General features: G+C 38.7%; 1 pseudogene; it reads right to left on the reverse strand.

The window, feature by feature from the left end:
- Window positions 1-1,829: 1,829 nt before the first annotated feature.
- LOC137968149 (ATP synthase subunit C lysine N-methyltransferase-like) overlaps window positions 1,830-5,000 on the reverse strand; it is a 14,573-nt pseudogene continuing 11,402 nt past the window's right edge.

The raw sequence follows: 5,000 nt of genomic DNA on the forward strand, positions 1-5,000 counted from the left end.
AATAACCAAGTTTGAAGTGTTATGGAGAACGTTAGCACTTGGAGATAAATTTTCATTTTTCTCCCCTAAATTAAGTGCCGCTGATACCGGTTTCATTCCTGAGGGACTGCCACACCTTTGTCATATTAAAAAGCTTGGAACAGTTGCGAAGTGATCGCAAGAACGTGAGTTTATGTTTTTACAAGACGTTCTCGTTGCCGTTCCCGTCGTCGTTTCTAAAGCTCCCGAAGATCCCTAATGAAGCGACGGCTTGAACAGAACTCAAACTCATGATTGCGCAACTGCACTGCACTCTCTCTACCATCTAAGTTATCAAGCCCGTTGGGCGGTGTCTACAAAACGAAGACCGAAGAGCCAAAAACGAAGACTTGAATCTCAACTAATTTAAGAAATGTTAAAACATGCTGAAAGAAATTGTTCGGCGCTAAAACAATAAAACCAATACGGTCTTCGTTTTGTAGAAATGCCCCACCTCAAACTACAAAACGAAGACCCTCGCTAAAAGCGCTTTATTTCCACTGGGACTTTTGCCACCGAAAGAAGGTTATCCTCTTTGACTTAATAGTCTCACACAAAGAACGGTGGATGTATCCCGTCACTGGTGATTGGTCAAATTGCAGACCTTCCCGTCAAGAAACCGTGAGATACTACCACGCGGCGAAAAAGTGTGTAACTAACAAATTTACTTACTTTTCAGTGGACTACATTGAAATCCCCAATGATATTAAACATAGCCTTCGAGATTCACACAAGAAGTATCTCACAAGCGAGTTTGGGTTGACGTTCGACTAAGACCTGACACTGCGTTCCTAGCTGCGAAAATAAAGCTTTTTGCGAGGATCTTCGTTTTGTAGTTTGAGGGGGGCATTTCTACAAAACGAAGACCCTATCGATTTTATTGTTTTAGCGCCGAACAATGCGTTTTAGCACGTTTTAACGGTTCTTAAATTAATTGAGATTCAAGTTTTCGTTTTTGGGTCTCCCTTTTTGGGTCTTCAGTCTTCGGTATTCGGTCTTCGTTTTGTAGGCACCCCCCGTTGGGAGCTGGTCACTTTCAAGTTCATATTGGTTGCGGTTGCTTTAGGGAGTTAACAGTACTGTTAAATCAAGTTCTATTGTTCAGTGTTCCCCTAGGGATTCAAAACACCAGAGAGTTAACATTGGTCGCGGTCACACTTAGAGAAACGCAGTATAACACAAAGTGTTGACACTACTCCAGTGTCCACTCTCTGGTGTTTTGAATCCCTAGGGGAACACTGAACAACAGAACTTGCTTTAACACTAGTGTTAACTCCCTAATGCGACCGCAACCACTAGAGTAGTTTCAACACCAGTGTTACACTGTGATTCTCTCAAGTGTGACCGCAACCATGATCTCCAGTGATAGATGAATGTGTGAATTACATAAATGTAGTTCAAATCATAGTTAATAGAGGGGACTGGTTTTGAAGCTCGGCAAACATCAAAGGAGCAAACAAAGATGCCAAGATTTTGATTGGAAAGTCCACGACCGTGCACAGTCTTTTGCTTTGCGGTCATACACTTTGCATGAATTACGTAACCAACACTTTTCTATTGGTTATTTCCTCAATACGGAGTAAATAACTATTGTGTTTTCTGCACTGTCAAGGCCAAAAAAGAGAACAAAAACCTACAACAAAGAAATTTGTCGGGTTTCATAACCATTCCCCTCTATTAACTATGTTCAAATATATGACAGCACCTCCCATTTGTGGTCCTTATCTGAGGAGACTAAAGATTGTTAGGGCGCGTTCGATTGACCGTATTCCGGAATAGGAATAAACGGAATAGAAGTTAGAAATCCTGCGTTTTTACGGAGATTCACATTTATTTAAACTTGTCAAACACCTGTTAAAATGCTATTTTAAACATATCTTTATTATTTAGATCACCTTTGTGATGGGAATGTGTGATCTGTTGACTTGAACTCAACTTAGAAATTGTTGATGAAAAGTTTAATTTTACGGAGCTGTGTTACCAAAGCATAGTTAATGCAATGGTTATGAAACTCCACAAGTCTTCTTGTTACTCTTGTCAAAACGCCAGACATAGCGTTTTAAATCATCACTCCACACATTTTTATTCCGGTCAATTGAGCGCACCCTTAGTATTCTGTACTTTCTCAAATCCCATAAAAACGATGCCTATGCAATTTTTTTAGAGGGGGAGGGGGGGGGGGGGGTAAAAGAGGTGCATAATGGGATTTGAGAAAGTAGTGAATGGTTGGGTGGGAGATTAATCCTCCACCTCCCGCACTGTACTGCAGTCCAATGCACGACCAACTGAGCACATTGCTTGGACCAACACTCCGTATCTTTAGATACCTTAGGAGGACTCACTGCCATTGTACTGACATCTGCCTTTCCAGTTACAACATTCCCACTGTTCAAAAAGCGTTGGTGCAAAAGTTTCTATTTCAGTTTAGTGAGATCAAATTAATATAGACTGAATTCAGCCGCCTGAATCACTTTCTTAATCTCTTCACCTACAGAAGAACAACTTCAGTATAATACAATTTTTGGCAATCTACGTTTGAAAAATCCCAAACAATTTGTCAGTCCTTCGAGCCAAATTACCACCATGTTCCATATATACCCGTTCAGCATACTCAGATGCAATCTGCGAAATTTCCTCCGATTGAAGTCCAACTATTGATCCAACTTTACTGGATGATAGTTCACCCTGAAAATAAATAATACCGGTAATCATTTGATTATTGTTCACAGAAAATGAACGTTATCTACACAAATGAATCCCCTCACTGCCTTACCTCTTTTCCTTCCATAACAGAAATTCCCTTCAGCAATGATTTTAGACGTTTCTGGAACAAACAAAAATATGACAACATTGTTTGGGAAAAACTAAAACTTCGGTACGGCTACATTATGAAATTTCAAGCAATTGGATTTTTTTCAAATCAAGATAACACTAAATATAACAATTGTTCTTTATAAAATACAAAAAATAGCGGTGTGCAAAACACGTGTCAACATGTCACAGTGATTCAGATCGGAGGAGCACATGTAGTTGTGAAGTGTCTCTGTTCGGTGGTAGATCGAGCTAGAGTATCCACCAGAGACGGATTTAAACTAGTAGCAACCATATGCAACCCTAGCTGTCAGCATTTTACACGAGTACAATACCTAGCTGCTCCACCACATATTCATCTTCTTCACTTGCCAATTCTGCATGACTTCATTCTTCCAGGGATGGCTGCCGCCGCAGCCTTTTTCTTCTCAACTTGTTCCTTTTCCTAAGGAAAAAGGAAGTAATAACAATGGCATTTACATGTATATACAAGCTTATACATTCTCGTCACATTCTTGGCATTTACATGTATATACATTCTCGTGGTATATACATATCTCTACTGGCTGCAACAGAGAGAATACAGAGACTAGTACAATGACTACCGCTTCAGTTTTCATTTATCCTTCATCCTACTTTCACTGCCTGTGGGTTCTATTCTACATTTGCAACTGAGCAGCTCCCAGGTTGCTTGACTCCCCGGCTCATCTGTAGAGCCATTTGCAGCACAATCACATGGTCATCAGCTGAAATCCTTTTTTTTCAACTGTGAAGATCGTTCGTTAAGAAAATCATGATTGTCTCTTAATTATTGACTTACTTTGTCTCTATGCTCTTTGCTAAATCCATACTGCTTGTGCAATTTTAACAAATTGAATACAAATTTAGCACAGGTAAATAAAAAAAACAATGGAAAAGAGAAAGAATGGGCTCCTACTTTGGAGGTTATGGAATGTGACTGTGTAGCCACAGATGATTTTATTTTACAAAAAAACTTAAAACAGTAATATTGTTTCAATAGACCAATTTCGATATATTAAAATTCAGTCCTAAACAAAAGGCATCATCACAAGGCTCTCTGAGGGGAATAAACTCATACAAATCCTTATATTTATTCCCCAGAGCCTCAAGATGATGTCTATTGTTTAGGACTGAACTTTTAATATTATATCAAAATTGGTCTATTGGTTTTAGACCATTCCAAAGAGTTAAAGATCATTGACATTCAATCAAGGTGGAAAGAGAATCTCTATCATGACCTGTGCTCCTCAGGAAAATGGATGACCACTCCATGCATCATAGTAAAATGAATAATCATTGTTATATTGTATGGGCGGTTTTCATGTAACATCATTGCTGCCACATTGGTTGGCAAAACCAAAAGATCTCTCATTGGCTCGATCCTCTAGTTTGTCTACCAGAAATAATTATTGTACATTAAATAAATAAATAATATTATTGTTATCCGAGTCTCTAGAGATTGGTTGCAAATCACGTATTGTAGTTGACGACACGTTGTGCAACAAATGTTGAAACGTGTGTTGTCTGCTTCTAGAAACTAAAAAACAATAACTTGATGATGATGTTCAAGTAACGGAAACCTGTTGAACAGAACATAGCTCATCTATATTTCCATCAACTTTTTTCAACAATTTCCAGTCTGCTGAATGGCTTACTTTAGCATCCAACATTACATGTATATGATACACAGTTCAACATTTGTTGACCAACATTTAAACGTTGGACTGCATGTCGTCAGGTTAAGGACGGTGCATACTATTGTTATTGCGCATACGTCCTGCGCATCTCGAGATACTCGGATTTCCTATGGCTGGTGCTTATTAATACAGGGATATTTTGGCACCAGGTTCAAAACTATGCGGTGGAAGCAGAACTTAGTATCTCGGTATCCAAAAAGGAAACTGGGGGTAACCGCGCAAAAATACCTTTGAATTAGTAGACACCACCCTAAGAGGAGATTATAAACCTTTGTAATGTGAATGTGTGATCTGTTGGCTTGAACTGAATTTAGAAATTGTTGATTAAAAGTTTGATTTTACGGAGCTGTGTTATGAAAGTATAGTTATTGCATGGAGATGGTTATAAACCTTGACAAGTCTTGTTATTAATTTTCATGTTTTTGTCTGTATTTTTAGCCTTGACTGTGCACA

Source organism: Montipora foliosa, chromosome 8, assembly GCF_036669935.1.
Source record: "Montipora foliosa isolate CH-2021 chromosome 8, ASM3666993v2, whole genome shotgun sequence".
Taxonomy (NCBI): domain Eukaryota; kingdom Metazoa; phylum Cnidaria; class Anthozoa; order Scleractinia; family Acroporidae; genus Montipora; species Montipora foliosa.